This window comes from Vulpes vulpes, chromosome 4 (genome assembly GCF_048418805.1).
Source record: "Vulpes vulpes isolate BD-2025 chromosome 4, VulVul3, whole genome shotgun sequence".
NCBI lineage: Eukaryota > Metazoa > Chordata > Mammalia > Carnivora > Canidae > Vulpes > Vulpes vulpes.
In genome coordinates this window covers 90,820,207-90,838,787 of record NC_132783.1, presented here as the reverse complement: position 1 = coordinate 90,838,787, position 18,581 = coordinate 90,820,207, and positions in this window count along the sequence as shown.

Genomic DNA, 18,581 nt, shown 5'->3' with positions numbered 1-18,581 from the left:
GCCGTTCAGTGGCTGTCATGTGCTAATATAAAGTACGGACCGGGAATCACATACTCCTTGGTTGAGATGCTCGTTCTTCTTAGATGTGTGGTAGAATGACAAATTTTTGCAGTTTTATACCTGAAAGGTCAAGAATCAGGGACGTAATATTGCATATCTCAACATTTCTAGGGCTAAATGAGGTAGTATATACCATAAGCTTGTTCTATAGCAGATGTTTGATAACTATTATTCTCCTTTATCTTTCTGTATCTTTTCTACCAGGTTATATTTTGGAAAACAAAAACAAAAACAAAAAAACAAAAGCAAAGTCAGGACTTGAGAATTAGGAAGTATTTTTTTATTTAAAAAAAATAGCCACATAGGGGTAGTTCATAGAGTTTGGTATGTCCATATGATAGACTATTTTGCAACCATTTAAAAAACATATGAATAATTAATGACATCAACATACTTATGTGAGAACATTGTGAAAAATTTAGGATACTTAATTGGGTGTAAACTACCATCGTGTTTTTTTTATTTTTAAAAGGACATGGGAAAAGTCTTTACTGATTTTTACAAACATGCTAATACTACATTCCTGTTGGTGGGTTTGTACGACATTTTTATTTTCTTATATCTTTTATGTTTTAATACATGATGTATGGTTTTTAAAAGAGGCTAATATAAAAATGACTCAAAAGCTAGAAATGCAACTAAATGCCAATGAAGTGTTTTTCTTGCATGGCTTAGAAAATTATCTTGGCAGCAATTTTGAGAAAGGGTTGCGCTAAAGTTATTTAGGCAATGCCAGTGCTATTTAAGCAAGGTAGCTACTTTGAAAGAGTCAAAGACATTTACACACAGGAGGTCTTATAGTTTTCATATAAAACGTTGTATTTTGTTTTATTGCATTTATCTTAGCTATCTTGTTAACTCCTCTATCTAAAAACACTCCCAGCAATGCACCAACAGAGGAGGTATGAATTCTAGGGAAAAGGAAACATATCCTTATGGGAAACTTCTTAGAGTTCTGGATGGTGCTGGCTAATTTACTTTTTTTCTTTTACCCTTCCAGTCCTTGAGGGGAATCTACTGTTATTCTGATTTTTAAATATGAGGAAAGTTCTGGTTGGGCAATGTTTTGCAATTTACCTAAAGTCAGCAGCTGGGATGAGGAAGAACAGGAATGGAAAGGTCTGTGTAACTTTAAAACTGTCCAAATTGTCACCACAAAATTGACAGTAGGTGCTTCAGCTTGTTGGCCAATGTGCGAGCTGCTGACTACAGGTAGTTACTTAAATTTTAAATCCATTTAAAATGAATAAAGTTAGAAACGAGTCATACTAGCCGATTGCAAGTGCTGTGTTGATGTAGGAACGAGTTAGGGGCAGACAGGGCTAGGCAGGAAATGATAAGGGAAAGGCCCAGAGTCTGGCTTCCAGGAATCTGTGGGCTCCTATAAATCCCAAGGACACTGAAAGGCTCCAGAGTTGGGCTCCTACCCATCTCAAGAAAACAGAGATAAGACAGTAAAAACAGAGAAAAATAAACCTGGCTGGCTAGTTCCAAAATGTTAGGGAGTCTCCCCTTTTAATGGCAAAGAGGCTCACAGAAACCCCAGGCGGAGAGGAATGTTATGGAGGAGAGATTAAACAGAGTGGAGGGCACTTTGGATCAGGATATTTACAAAGAAACATCTTGTTTGTTACAAGTCCACCATGTTCCTTCCAAATATAGACATGATATTTACAAATCCATGTTGGTATTGACAAGAAATTTACCAAATTCCCTGGTCAGTTTCCTATAAAAGGCCCTAAAAGCCTCAGGGGGTAACCCTGTCAGGACCCCTCTCACTCCTGGGATCTTTCTGTGTATCTCTGCTTAATCAACCTCTATGGCTTTGCTCGCTCTCTGTTGGCCACAAGATTCATTCTTTGACTCTGTGAGACAAGAACCAAGCTCTCCCAGTATCAGTGTGGTCACACGTGGCTGAGGTATCAGACTGTGCAGATATTGAATGTTTGCATCCTCTCAGAAGTATCCATTGAACAACCCTGCAAGTCCAGAGATTGGCAGATGGAAAAATGGCCAAGGGTTGCCTAGGGTGGTTGGAGAACACTTAGGATGAAGAGAGTAAGAGTCCAGGAGGAGGGGGAGTAGCTCTTCCTCTCCTTCTGGATTCCTTCTCTGAGCCTCACTCCTCATCGAGGACCACCCCCCCCCCCGTCCTGATGATCTGGCCCCTGCTGTCCGTGACCACCATCCTGAATTCTGCACTCAAGTCCCACACTCTGGTCCATGGACATCAGTCTCCCCTCCCAGAGAACACAGGTCATTACTCGGGTCCTACCATAGAGTTCCACTGACTGAAGATCATTTTCAAAATTAATGAACACAGGGTGATAGATTCAATCGTCTCAGTTTCCTCTTTTTTTTCCATTCATAATTATCTATAAGCATTGATTCCTACCCTTGATTTTCCGTTAGGAGCGCTCTCAGTGCACAAAAGAAGTGACCCTTCAAAGACTTCTCTTTGCACAGAGCTAAGGGCTACAAGCTCCCCTTTGTTCTCAGACCACTGTTCTTCCCAGCCTTCTCGCTGCTGCAGGAGACTACCCCTCCCAGGCTCCCTCACCACGGGGCTGCCAGCGGGGTGGACTGAAAAGTAGAAGAAGGGGAGAAGCCGGGATGCTTTTCTCCCTCTCTTCCTGACTCCAGAGGCATTTCTGGTAGCAGATGTGTTGTTCCAGCTCTTGCCAGAAAGACCCACTGTGGTTCCTGATTTTACCAGCTGACCCTGGTCCCTGCGCTCCTGTAACACTACCTCCTCCATATGCTCCTACAGCCTATAGGGCACATAGGCTCCCTGCTCTTCAAGCTCTAGGTTCCATCTCTTGTCCTATTTGTTTCCAACTCTTCATCCCCAGTAAAATCAACTCCTTGTCTTCTATTCTATTTGATTTGAAATATTGAGAGTGATTTTTGTTGTCTTGACTGGGTATGTCTGTCCCCAGCTAACATCCCTAGCCTCCTATGTCCCCTTTTCCCCATCAGTTTCTGAGCTCCATTCACAGGATGCTTTGTTGCTCAATGTGTCCTTTCCCTCTCGTGTAGATAAGTCTTATTCATCACCAGGAGCTTAACTTTTCCTCCAGAGCAACCATCCTGACTCTCCTTCACTGTCCTAAGGGCTCTGCTACTTCTCCCATAGAAGCTATTCTATCATTTACCACATTTTAACCTAGCTATTGAGATTTCTATCTTCCCAGTAAGAAAGCAAGCTCTGGGAGACTATGGGCCATGACTTTCTCCTTTACCACCATCCCTGTAGCTTCTGGTGCAATGCTTGGATACGTAGAGAGTGGTCAAAATATTTTCAAGTGAATAAATACGTGTGTATATCAAATGAATTTCAATGGAAGCCAATCCATGTTGGTGGCTGATTTTGTGCTGTAAATACAAAACTCAACTTTTAAGCCCCTAAAGTCATTCTTTATCCATATGGTGGATTTGTGAGCAATTTATCATGTCCTACAAACAGTGCCTTTATCTCTAGGTGCTCTGGCACCCACAGATGCCTTAGGACCACTGCTGTCATCTTCTTTACTCAGCCCTTTTCTTGGGCCTAGTTTCATTGAACCTTGCTTTGGGGGTCCATTTCTAGTGAGCCCCATATTAATGGACTATTGGATAAATGATTGCATATATTCAAAAGAACAAGAGCTTTTTAGAGAGCATGCTTGATTCAAAAGTAGATGAGAAAACAATGGGATTTTCAGGCCAGTAAAATAGTATTGTTGAGGATATATTTGCAGTTAGACTTAATAATTAAGAGAACATGGGAAAGTTGGTAAACTTAACTCATTATTCCTTCACATGTAAAATTGGAAATGTAATCTTTATAGGGTCATTGTGAAGAATACATGATAATTGTAATGAGTTGTACGTTGTATAGGTTGTAATGAGCTATGTCAAAGCCTAAAATACCTGTAAATATTAGCTCTGACTAAAAGAGGGTCATTTAGAAGAGAGTCTCATGTAAAGGCTCAAGAGAAGTGGCACAGAGGTAATGCCCAATAGCCATCTCATTGATCACCTTGCTCAAGGAATGAATGATACAGGCAAAGCTCTCAGTTGAAGGCCTTGCCCCTCCTGAATCTTCAGACCATAGTAATCAACAGAACTAGAAGTTATCTTGGTGACAAATGTTTAAGGAACCTTTTAGGGTTTTCCACATATAAAAGAAGGATTGGACTTGCTCTGTGTGATTTTAAGAGGCAGTAGTGGGTCGCCTCTGGGACGTTTCATGCTGAGGCATTTTAGCTGATATATTAGCCATACATTGACCTTGTGAGGGTATAAGCTCTGGATTTCAAGGGATGTGAGTAGAAGCTGGTGAACATGTGGTAAGAATGCTGTCCATATACTTTGAGCCTGGCTAGAGGTTGATCCTTAAGGATTTCTTCCATCCCTTGGTTTATGCCCATCTGTTCCCTGACCTAGAAGCCACATGTTCTGCTCTGACATATACATGGTATAGAATCCTAGTGTGTTGCCCCAGGAAATCAGTGGTTTCTTGTCTAGAACAAAAGGAATAAAGACGAATAAAGACACTTAGGATAATACCTCTTAGATATAACAGACACTAATTATTTTATATATATTTGCTCAATGAAACCTTATGCTTATTATAAGGTGTAGCTTTGGATCACGCTTAAAAATAGCATTTTAAATGGAGTTAGGGAACATTATGTTAAGCAAAATAAGTCAGAGAAAGACAAATGCCTTATGATTTTACTTATATGTGGAATTTAAGAAATAAAACAAATAAGTAGGGGCCCCTGGGTAGCTCAGTCAGTTAAGCATCTGACTTCAGTTCAGGTCATGATCTCAGGGTCCTGGGATCGAGTTTGGCATCAGGCTCCCTGCTAAGTGAGGAGTCTGCTTCTCCCTCTTTCTGTCCTTCTCCCCATGCTTGTGCTCTCTTTCTCTTTCTCTCAAATAAAATCTTGAGAAGAAAAAAGAAAGTAAAAGGAGGAACAAGAGAGAAAGACAAACCAAGAAACAGACTTTCAATTATAAAGAACAAACTGGTGCTTACCACAGGTGAGGTAGGTGGAGGGATGGGTGAATGTACGTGATGGGGTTTAAAGAGAGCACTTGTTGGGATGAGCCCTGGTTGTTTTATGTAAGGGATAAACCACTAAATTGTACACATGAAACTAATATTACAATGTATGTTAACTAGCTGGAATTTAAATAAAAACTTGGAGAGGAAAAAAAAGAACGATTATCCTTTGAAAATTAGCACATATAAGAGTTTTTTCATGCCACATGGATACTGCCCTTTTTAAAACAGTGATCAGAAAATGGAGATAAGAAATATTCCTTTATGAAAACATGTTTTGCCTTTTTTTCAGCTATGCCAATATTCCATATTTGCTATCTGACTCTGCCTAGGATCATACCCCTAAGCTTTAGGTTTAGGATGCTTTTTCTCAGAGATTAGCCTTTTTATTTTTTTCCTTCTGAGGATTAATTCTTTCTTCTGAGGCAGGACTATTTTGCTTATAAAATGTCCTAGAGAATAAATATTCATCCATTAAGGAAATAGAGCCTAAAAAGAGTAAGGAGAGCAGAAGGGCCGTGTACATAGCCCCGTTCCACCACCACTTGTCAGCAATACTTGATATCTCCACGTAACTGCTTTACCAGGCATGGCAGTTAAATAAAATCAGATGAGGAGCTCTGTTAATGCCATCTTTAAAAATAGTCACTATTCTACTGCTGCTAGATAGCTTCTTCATCTCATGGTCTAGACCTGGAAGATGGTCCCAGGCTTTTCTAAAAGTAAAATTGGCTACACAGGTAGATGGGAACAGAAATGGTCTTAATGGTGCATTAAGTGTCCAATTACTTGAGATTATTAGAGCTCAGCTGAATGACTGTAACAGCGCAGATTTCAGATTTCACACTTTCTGGGTTGAAGTGCCATTTAGAATGCATATTGTCTTACAGCAAATGCAAAAATCAAAGCAGATTCACATATGGTAATTTACCGGCTAAGCCTTTTCATTGCAGACTTCAGATTTGTTCTCCCCTCCGACTCGTTCTCTGACAAGAGAGGCTCCTTGGAATGGAAACTGCAATGATAGCATCATCATCATCGTCACCATCAATCATTTTAATCATTATATTCATTACTATGAGTGTTTAGCCCAGAAATTAGCACTGTGAAGAGGACATTAGAAATGACAACCAGCCCAAGAGGCTAGTGGAAGTCCCAGGAACGTGAAAGGAGTAAGTTTGAAGCACCTCTCTTCAGTATAGTTCAAGACTGAAAAGCTTCATCCCAAGGGGGGCTAACTGGATGGATACCTGGAGCTTTACTCAGTTGTGTTGTGAAGCGTCTGTCACTGTGTCACCAAAGCTGACCTGGAAGTTTCTCCATGTTCGCCACTTCCTTGTATTTAGTCATTTCTAGTTTCTTGCGTCGAAGTTGGCCATTAAAGCATGATTCGTAGTTCTCAGGAACTTCAATACTTCCAAGGTCAAGTTTACCTTCTTTAGTCAAGATGATCTCCACAGCCAGCAGCAAATATGTAACTTTATGCATTCGAAGCACATAGTACAGATCCGAAAAGGGATACACCTGCTCCTCCCATGGCACCTGCCCATTTATTTTGCAGGCCAATAGTGAACAGGTAGTGAACAGAATTATTCATGCAACTTAGATGTATTTGTGTCTTGATGTTTCAAGTCTACATACATGGAAAAAAGAAAAGTCTGCATCTTAGCATTCGACAACTTAACCATAAAGATACACCCAGGAACGTAAGGCATCTGGAGGCAGAGTCCACTTGGTAGTGGGCCAGTTGAGGCCTGTGTTCTTATCCCAGCTCAGTGATGAAATGTATGCCTGTTCTACAAATTCTGATTGCTTCCTTTTGCAGGCAGCTGAATGTGATACAGAGGCTTGTTTTCCTATTTTTTTTAAGATTTATTTATTTCTATTTTATACAAATAGAGAGCACCAGGGTGAGGGGCAGAGGGAGAAGGAGAGAGAGATGGAGGCAGAGTCAGTGCAGGGTGCAGAGCCTGATGTGGGTCTCCATCCCAGGACCATGCTCTTCTGCCTGAGCAGAAACCAAGAATCAGATGCTTTACGGACTGCACCACCCAGGCGCCTCTGGAGAACTTCTAGTTGGATTGAAGCTCATTTGTGTCTTGCTCTACCCTTAAACTTTCTTATCTGTCAGATGTAGATAATGATAGTGCTATCAGGAGACTTGAATGAGGCAAAGCCTGCAAAAATGTTCATCGCCCTGCTCGCTATATTTCATGGCAAATGCTTAATAATGTTAGCTCTTGGTTTCATGAAACTGAAAGAATATGAATAAGTGATCTTGAACCTTCTTTGACCTGATTTACTTTCTCATTGGAAGTACTTTGTGTGTGTGCACCTATCTCATAGGTAAGAATTAGCTTGCAATCGGATGAATTGAGGCATAATATCCTCTTGATATTTAGAAGGGAAGTATGTAAATATGATGAAGGCACAGAGGAAGCATAACTGATTCTTGCCCATTAATTTTCTTAAGATTTCTAGTTTGTGAGAGACAGCTGGAGTGGGTGGCCTTTGACAGCTGGCGTAGCCTGATGTCTTAGAGAGGCTCTCTGGTTCAGTGTGGTAGAGCTCATATTCATTCTATTGTTTACTCTTTCCATGACCCTAGGCAAGTAATTTGGCCTCTTGGAGCCCCTGTTTTCCTACCGGAGATGATACTTGCCTCTTTAGAATTGTGGACAAATAAACCAGGTAACTGAATGCTGAGTCCCTGCCGCACTGCTTGGCATGTTGCAAATGTACAAAAATATTCTGGGACTAAGTCAAGATTATTAGGAAGTGGGAGATGGAAAATAACATATAAGAAACATCCTTAAGCCAAACAGGCTGAAAGGCAGGGTGTAGGAAGGTGATAAGAGAGACTCCAGAAAATGAAGCCGTGCTGTCACTGTGCAATTTTCTAGTTACTTCTTTGTCCCATTAAATTGCCTTTTCCAACAATGACAACGACAAAACAAGTGCGTCTTTGGCTTTCATAATAGATTTCGCGTTAAGTTTTGTTGTTCCAAATAAGGCAGGTGCTGTAGACTGAATGTTTGTGTCCCCACCCCCACCCCAACTCCTGTGATGAAGCCTAATCCCTGGTGAGATGGTACTTGGAGGTGGGCCTTTAGGAGAGGATCCGGTCAGAAGGGTGAGCTCCCATAAATGGGATTAGTGACCCCACAAGAGAGACCCCAGAGAGCTCCCTCACTCCTGCCACCATGTGAGGACACAGTGAGAAGATGGGTGTCTATGAAGCAGGAAATGGCTTCTCACTTGGACATCAGGTCTGCTAGTACCTTGATCTTGGACGTACCAGTCTCTAGAACTGTGAGAAGTAAATCTCTGTTGCCTAAAAACCACTGAGTCTAAGGTATCCTATTGTAGCAATCTGAAAAAAAAAAATTGTTTTAAAAATTTATCTGGCCCTTTTAAAATTTCCAGACAAGCAAATTCGAGATTTCTTTGGCTCCAAATATTACTCGGGGTAATATCTTGGGATCAGAATGTGGGAAGGTTACAAAGAGACAAGGGCTCTCTGACTGTGTCTGAATTGAATCCTAAGCAAAAATACCTGGTCCCCAACAGTAAGTGGAGCTTTTACCATGAGATCCTAGGGTGCAGAACAGACAAATTTCTATTTCATCATTCACAACATGTCTTCTGAGCCACGAACACATCTGAAGCGATGACACGAGTACAGATACAGCCCCATGAGTTTGCGTGTTTCCTACAGAAGCCCACATCCCAATCATCTACTGAAATCATGGACCTGGTGCTAGTTCTGCTCGAGGTGGGGTGGGGGGAGAGATGTGGAAACCTGCTCTTCACCCTTCCCCCTGAGCAAGACCCTGTGAGTTGCACAGTATTCCAGGGGGTAATGCGATGGTTTGATCACAGAAGTGCCTGGGATGCCAGAGCTGACTCAGCTTGACCTTGGGAATCTATTTGTCCTTTCTGAGCCCCTCCTTCCACATCAATATTACACACAGCTTTGTTATTAAGTGAACTTATGTAAATTGTAAGCTATAACAGGGTATGTAGATAATATTTAATTTTAAGCAGCACAATTAGTAGAGGTAGGTTTATGGAAGAGAGGGAATGTGGGTGGGTATTTGTCAGTTCTGTGCTGCTTTGTTGGTTGTTGTGGATGGCACGTGAATGTGGATCTACATCCATACGCATGGTCAGAGCTCACTGCACTGGGTGAAGTCACAGCTCTGGTCTGGCTTCCGAAGGACAGTGGGACACGAGGTTGAGTGAGGAGCTCAAGGGATCAGTGGCCCATGACTCTGGCCCATGGAAGTCACACTCCCTGTGTGCCTGCCACATGCTCTCGTTGTTATAGGTGCCATAGGGGAATGGCGGGCAGGGGACAGACACAATCTGTATTCTCATGTTGCAGACATACACGAGGGTGATGGAAGGAACACACCTGAAGAGACAAAATCAAGCAGGAATTCAACCAAGTATGAGTAGACAGGGGAAAGGAAATGACTTGGTGATAAGGCGTTAAGCTGGAGGAAATCTCTGGGGTTATTAGCGCTAATCTTTTCATGGTACGGAGCAGATACAGAACCCAGAGGAAGGGATTCCTCTGTTCAAGGGGAATTTTCAATTCATACAAAGTAATTCGGTGAAACCGTAACATCTTGCTTATCATACACGTGAAGTTGTATTACACTGTACATACTTTCCACTGTTAAGTCTTCAGAAAGCTGTTATTGCTTTTTAAGGGCAAGGTCGGTTGTACTAGTGTGGCTATGAGCAGGGTTCCCAAAACCAAACTCTACCATGAGCTAGTACATCATGTACACTCTGCAGAGGCTCTCAGGAAGCAAAGATGGGAAAAAGAGGGAGCATGAAGCTGAATTGTAGCTGCTGTACCTGAAGGTGAGGCACAGGTGGGGAAAAAAAAATCAAAGCTTCAGTACTTGGAGGGCAGGCTTTTCAGAACCATAAAGTGCCAAGAGCCTGTTGTGACCCCTTTGAATAATACTTATTTCTATTCCACAGTTGAAGTAGGATGTGAAACAGGCCTACTTTTTAACTTAGATTGCATGTTTTGGGATTCTGTTTGATTGGGGCTACTAATAAATACAATCTGGTGGTTAAAACAGCCTCTGTCCCAAGCTACCCTTAGGAACAACAACCATTCACCTTCTGAGGATAAAATTGCAAGCTGCAAAGAAATAAGTAAGACTTTGTGTTCCCTGTTATTGCAGCCCCAAGGTGGGGAGTTGGCAGAAAGATTGAAACGCCAATTTTAGTGCTTCCTGACTTATGCAGTCTTAAGCTCCATTTCCCAATATAGAAAATGGAGATGATAATCCATTATTTAATTTGGAATATAACATATTTATGTATCTGATATGTGAGGAAGAAACGTTTCAAATTAATACTGGCTAGAATATTCAGACAGGCTTTAAGTTGGAAGTTGAACTTGAGCATGGAAGACGTTTCAACTTAGCTAAAATAAAGCTATGATGGAATGAAAGATCACAAGCAACAACATAAAACTTGAAGCAATGGTGCTGTGTTTCCTGAAGTGTGTTCTTATGTTTGGAGCATATTATTTAATTGATTTGAATACTATTTTATAGCTTTTGAATATTAGACAAATGGTAACGTCCGTTTCTGGTGTTATAGTAGATACCATGGCGGACCCTTCTAATAACAGGTAAAAATGCTGGATTAAAAAAACTTATATATTGGGCACCTGGGGGGCTCAGTGGTTGAGCATCTGCTTTCAGCTCAGGTCATGAACCTGGGGTCCTGGGATCGAGTCCCGCATCTGGCTCCCTGCATGGAGCCTGCTTCTCCCTCTGCCTGTGTCTCTGCCTCTCTCTGTGTCTCTCATGAATAAATAAATATTTTTTTAAAAAGTATTATGGAGTAGACAAAGACCAAGTGCTAGGGCTCAAAACTATGTCAAAGTGGGAACCCATAGCAATAAGCAACTTTTACATATAAATCATCTATTGAATCCCAGTGATCTTGGACTTAGTTTTTGTGACCTTGTGGTGCAGAGTGAGGACTTAGAGAAACAGAGGAACAAAAACTTAGTCTCAAGAAAACAAAAAACCTATTCTCAGCCTCAAATGAGAGTTTCATAGGAGGGTCCACAGAAGGTTGTCAGAGTGGACTAGAAATAAGTCAGCTGCCCCTGTATCCTCAAGGACTTCCCGAATAGTACACTAAAATGCAAATATTTTTACTGTGTTTAAGTACATCAGAGAAGGAATTTATCTCTAGTTCTTTGGTGCCGGATATAGCAGAAAGTAATTTTTCTTTGGACTAGGTAGACAAAAGCCAAATACCCATATGGGTTTACAGCCCATATTTACACTGCCTGAGAGGTAATTAACACTGGAAGTTAAGAATTTAAGTTAAAGCAATTCTGAATTGGTATTGTCCCCAAGAGCCTGGAGAAGCAAATGCAGACTCTCAAGAGCAATCCACCTTCATCCAATACTTCAAGAATCCCTACAAACAAAGTTTTAAGAATAGATGAGCTCATAATTAGAAGCCAAATTAAGAAAAATAATAACACAAAGCAGGTTAAGTAAAAATGAGAAAAACGAACAATAGAATCATACCCTCAAAGGCTTAGGAGCAGGTATATTAGACATAAATATTCTTACCATTTTAAATAACTTAAAGAGGGAGTGAAGACTATAGAAACAAAAAAAAATAGAAAGCAAAAATTAGATTTAAAAATAACAACTGGAAATGAACAACTAAATATTGAAAAGAATATGAAATAGCAGATTAAGCAAAACTGCAAAAACAGAATTATGGAATTGGAAAAGGTTACAAAGAAATTATTTAAAAGGCAACATAATAAGACAAAAAGAAAGTGTTGACTAGAACATTGTACTGAAATTTGAGAAACAACTGAAATTTCTAATGTTAAATAAGTGTCAAAATATAAATTATTCTATTTTAAATATATATTAAAATGATGCAGTCTCTAAAATTCCTTTTTTCCTGGAAATAATTTACTCATTCAACATTTAACTCCCAATCGATGTAGTAGGTTTTGGTGGTACAACTGTGGGTGAAAAACCCCACAAGATTATGTACTTTTGTGGAAAAAAATGGCTACATGATAGTAAGTAGTTTTGGCACATAGCACACTTTGAATTGACAGAAAGTGTATTTTGTTTTACTTTAGACAATCTTGAGTTTACTTTATTAAAATGTTTTTTTATTATAGCTAACACAGTGTTACATTAGTTTCAGGTGTACGGCACAGTGATTCAACAACTGTATACACCATGTTATGCTCACCTCACGTAGCTCCCATCTGTCATCACACAATGCTATTACACTTCCACTGTCTATATGCCCTATGCTGTGCCTTTTACCCTCATGATGTATTCATTCCATAACTAGAAGCCTGTGTCTCCCACTCCCCTTCTCCCATTTTGCCCATCCCCTGATCCCTTCCCTCTGGCGACCATCAGTTCTCTGTATGTACAGGTCTGATTCGGGTTTAGTTTGTTCATTTATTATTATTTTTTTTAGCTTTCCCATATAAGTGAAATCATATGAGATTTATCTTTCTCAGTCTGACTTATTTCACTTAGCGGAATACCCTGTAGGTTCATTCATGTCACAAATGGCAAGATCTCATCTTTTAATGGCTGTATAGTATTCCATTGTATGTATGTACCACCACTTCTTTATTAATTCATCTTTTTATAGACCCTTGGATTGCTTCTATAACTTCACTATTATAAATAGTATTGCAATAAACATAGGGGTGTATATAAGAATGAATTGATGAATTAATATTTTCATTTTCGTGGGGTAATTATCAGTATTGGAATTACTGGATTATATGGTATTTCTATTTTTAATTTTTTTAGGACACTCCATACTGTTTCCCACATAGCTGCACCAGTTTACATACTCAGCAGTGCATGAGAGGGTTCCTCTCCATATCCTTGGCAACACTTGAACTGAGAGAAAATATTTTTTAAAAAATCAAATCATGACAGTCTTTGTTATGTTATAGTGAAAAAGAAAATGGGGCCCTTGTACAACAGATATTGTGAGACTGCCCCGAAGGACAGAAGGCAGATAAAATTTTCCTGGTGTAAAGAATAGCCCATAGCAGACTCAGGAAAGAATTAAATAAAAAATCAGAGAGGTAGGTGAGGTTTTCCAAGCTAAGAAAATGGAGGGATCACCTGGGAGCACTCAGAGCTGGGTGGCTGTGGTACCATACATGATTATCCAGACTACCCGGTCTCTTAAATCTGATGCTTTTGGGGCCAGGCCCTGGGTCTCAGAAGCAACTGTACCAGATAATGACAAACAGTGGGAGCCCGAAAGTCAGAGGAGTTGCCTGGAAGCCTGAAAATTCCAGGCGGTATGGTCCTCACTGCTCACTGAGAACTAGATATTTCTGTACATTGCTGAAGACTGCCTTGTGCTGCTTCCCCATGGCTCCTAAAAGAAATAGCACTGTTAAGTCATAACATTCATACACGTACCTACAGGGCAGCCAAAAAAGATGAGAACCCTCACAAAAGACCAGAAAATATGGGAGAACAACTGAGGCAAGAGATTTGCTACAATGAGGAAAAGCAGAGAGAGAGGAAGACAAACCAGGAGAGACTCCTGGCTCTGGGAATCAAAGGGTTGCCAAAGGGCAAGTGGTGGGTTGATGGGATGACTGGGTGATGGGCACTGAAGAGGGCACTTGATGGGATGAGCACTGGGTGTTATACTATATGTTGGCAAATTGAATTTAAGTAGAATATTAAAAAAGAATGAAAAGCAGAGTTTCAAAAAGTACAGAAATTTAAGAAATGATATTATATCATAAAATATATCTACTTGTCATTACATGTAATAAAAGAGTGACTTTTATAAAGGAAAATTATAAACATTACAAAATCAATACATTACAAAATCAATAATTATAATCAATAGCAAAGGCACCCCTGAAGAGCAAATCATTAAAACAGGAAGATGGATTGAGAAATTTTTCTATAATAAACAGCAAAAAAAAAAAAAAAAAATCTGGAAACTTTAAATTTAAAAAATTGAGAAACATGATGTTTCCACCCTCATCTATTGGGCATTCCAGAAGAAATGACCGGAGGACACACAAGAAGGAAATAATTAAAGAATTGACAAAATATTTCATTGACTGAGAAAAATACCTGTCTCTAAATGACAGGCCTCACTGAGTGATGAGAAAACTGAAGAAATATATAGTCTCACCTTGGGAAATTTTGGAAAAATTTCTGAATGAGCTTGCAGGAACTACCTACACAAAATGTACAGTAAAAAGGAAAAAGAAAATAACCTCAGAGCAATTCAACAATCAGATTGACACTGGGAACCACAGACTATACCACTGAATGCATAAAATAAATGGGACAGTAGTTTCATATTTCTGTGAAGCCACCTTCAGAGCTGTGATAGCTCTACAAGGGCCAAGGATGCTGTGAATGTATTTTTTTTTTTTTTTTTTTTTGAGGAGGCTGACTGGATTTGGAAGTTGGCAAAACTCCGTATCTGTGAGTCTGAGACAGTCGTGATCTTGGCAGCAAAAGAATGTGTAAGGTCAACAGTGGTCTGGAGTTATGATACTGGTTGGGTCAAGCCACAGACTGGCAGACAAGCCAGGGGGACACCCCGGGAATCCAAGAATTGAAACGATCATGGCGAGTGTAGGGAGGCTTCCATGAGGCCAGCTGTTCTGGAAGGTCGCATGCATCTGCCGGACGGTGTGCAGCACAGGACAGAGACACACACCCTTGGCTGAATGTGAGGTCCTGCACATGTGCACAAGAGTTACGAGAAGGTCCAAGGCAGGGGGCACCTGGGTGGCTCAGTCAGTGAAGCCTCCGCCTTTGGCTCAGGTCCTGATCCTGGGATCCTGGGATGGAGCCCGTGTCGGTGTCATAGGGCTCCCTGCTCACCGGGAAGGTGCTTCTCCCTCTCCCTCTGCAGCTCCCCCTGCTTGTGCTCTCTCTCTGTCTCTCTCTCAATCTGTTAAATAAATAAATGAAAGAAAAATATTTTTTTAAAAAAAAGCCCAAGTGTGGGGAGGGGGGACACCTGGAGCATACTTTTAAACTTTGTAAAACTCTGAATTTTTTTTTTATTTTTTAATTTAATTTATTTTTAAAGATTTTATTTATTTATTCATGAGAGACACACACAGAGAGAGAGAGAGAGAGGCAGAGACACAGGCAGAGGGAGAAGCAGGCTCCACACAAGGAGCCTGATGTGGGACTTGATCCCACAGGGACTTGATCTCCAGGAGCATGCCCTGGGCCCAAGGCAGGCGCTAAACTGCTGAGCCACCCAGGGATCCCCTAAAACTTTTTACAGAAAACTTCTTGTTCCATAAGACTTATTGACTCAGGGTTTCTGAGCAGAACTCCTGACCGATCATTGGCTTACCACTAAGATTTGCTGACTCAGATGTGAGCCCTAGGAAGCTACGCACAAAAATGAAAATGAGAATAAATACGAATGACCTGAGGGTTTAGTCTCTGTACAGTGTAAGGAGACAGACTCCATGGACTCAGACCAGGCAAATCACAGAACAACAACAATAAAAATCTTATAAAGAACATTAATATAAATACCCAAAGGAGATCAAAATCTAAAATTGCTATATAATCTGAAAAAAAAAAAAAAAACCATGAGACATAAAAAGTAACAGGAAAGTGCAACAGGTGTGACTCGTTCACAGGAAAAACACAGTCAATAAAAACTGTGAGGGGGATTAAATGTTGTGCCTAGCAGATACGTGTTTTTGTTTCGACTCTCTCTTCTTTTTTAGTATAGTTGACATAGCAGATGCATGTTTTAAAGCAACTATTATAAATATGTTCCAAGAACTAAAGAAAACCATGATTAAAGAATTAAGGTGTAATAATAAACCATAAAAAAGAACATATTCATGAAGAGATTAATTATTTTTTAGATCAACCCGATGACTTTAAAATGGAATTGCATGTGCCATAACTTAAATTTAAAAAATTCATTGCAAGGGGTTGTCTTCCATCATGAATGTCAAAAGAAACCAATAGTTTTTTTTTTTTTTTGAAAATAGATCAGTAAAAATTATACTAAAGAAGCAGTAAGTAAAGAAGCCTGTGGGACATTATCAAATACTAGTCTAGCAAGTCCGTCCCACTCATATGTAAATTATGCCTCAATAAAGCTGTTTTAAAAACCTTAGGAACTGAACAACATACATAAATCCAAAGCTAAGTAAAAGAAAAAAAGAATAAAGAAGGATATTTCCAAAGCTCACAAAAGAGAAGAAAGAACAAGAGATGTGACAAAATTTTATATATATTTTATATATATTTTATGTAAATGTATTCATATATTTTATATGTATTTAATAGTGACAAAATACACACTCTGTCAAGGTTCCACTATACCACAGTATCACAGTGATAAAATACATATTGCAAAATTTGTTAGAATTGTAAAAAGTTAACAAAATGATGATTAGAGCAGATTTTTAAGAACATGTTTTCCTCAGAATTAACTGGTTATATAGACAAAAATAAGAATATGGAGGGCTTGGATAACATAGCTGTCAAGATTTATATAATAGATAAAATAGTACTTTATAGCAAAAAGATAGAGAATAAAGTTACTTTTCTAAAGACACCAGAGATAATTCACTCAAATGAATCATATTTTAGGTCCCAAAGGAAGTCTCACGTGTATGTCATTAAATATATAGCTGTATTTACCGCATAAAGGCAAAAAACTAAGAACTATAAAACTGAAGTACTCAAATCTCATTTTTGGATATTTAATTACCAGCCATGGGCTATCTATGCACAACGAATCAAAGTAATTGTAACAAGTGACTATAAAAATGGAGGAGTTTAAGGTAATGAGAAGCTCATGGAAAATAGGAATAAACAGTGTATTGTTTAGATAAGCCAGAGTAACCAAGGTTCACATGGACATAGTGTTTACCTGGACATACAAAGTAGGCCTGACTACTGGCCTGCCCCAAATTAGAGTATCCTGGGGAAATTGTGGAGCTCCCAGACTGGCCGTAAGCAGTGGTGGGAAAAATCAATGAAAAATAGCTCAGTCTCTATATTAAGTTTGGAGAAGTAACATATGATATTTAATACTAAAAACTTGAGATTATTGAAATGTAAATGTGTCCTGTTGACCCGTGAAGTCAAATAATAGAAAATTTGGCTCATAGATTTTTTTTAAAGATTTTATTTATTTATTTGAGAGAGAGAACACGAGCGAGGGGAAGAGCAGAGAAAGGAGAGGGAGAAGCAGACTCCCCACTGAATGCAGAGCCTGGATGCCTGGCCAACCCCAGGACCCTGAGATCATGATCTAAGCCCAAGTCCTATGTCCCTCTGACTGGGCCCCCCGGGTGCCCATTGGCTCACAGACTTAAATTAGTTGCTTGGGAGGAGAGGGACATAAGTTGAGGGTTTTTTTTAAATAGTTTTATTTAAATTCAACTTAGTTAATGTCTAATGTATTATTAGTTCAGGGGAGAGAATTTAGGGAATTTTTAGAGAATTTTTTTTTTTTTTTTTAAAGAGAAGCTAAGCTGTTTAATCACCTCCTTGGCCAGACTCAAGGCTGTGGCTGCCCCTGAACAACTCACACCTGGAAGCCACTGAGCATCGCTAGAGATGGAGTGGCCACTTGAGCCAGAGGATGAGTTAGCATGGGAAGGGGAAGCTTGGGCATCTCTGACTGGGTCATCTGGCAGTCCTGCCCCCGGGTCCTGCTTCAGCTCTGAGAGGTTTCTGGCTGGTCCCCTGGGGCAAGGAACCAAAGGGCGTGCCCTGGCTGCGGGGAGAGAATGACCTGAGGCAGGGCAGCCATTCCCACATGGTCTATGTCAAGGTGCAGTGCTGTCCGCACCAGGGTGAGTTGCATACAAGGTGAGTTTTTCTAACAAGCCTCATAAGACTATTTGGCGCTATGAACGATGGAACATAAAACTACAGAAATATATAAGAACAACAAGAATAGAGAAAAATTAATATTACAAACACTTTAGGATTAAATAGTGATGAGAGTACCATATATGGTTATTGGTAAAATCACACGGAGATATGCAGGCATACAAAACACAAACACGCACACACACTCATACACATATACACGTACATTTGAATATACAAAGACACAGACTGATAAGTGCAGAAACAGAGAAATACATGTTCATATATATATGCATGTGACATGCACACGTACAAATGATTATACGTATGCATCCACGAACACAGACATGCATGTAACAAACACGCATGCCTGTATACATTATATCCCTGTGCCTGCGCACCCCTGGGCACCCACATCTGTATATGTGCATGTGCTTGTCTACACATGTAGCCATTCGCACATATATACACCTATGCTCATATAAAATCCTGAATTCATGAAAATAAATGCACTTTAAAATATATTACTATATAGAGGAGAATTACTGAATGGAAAT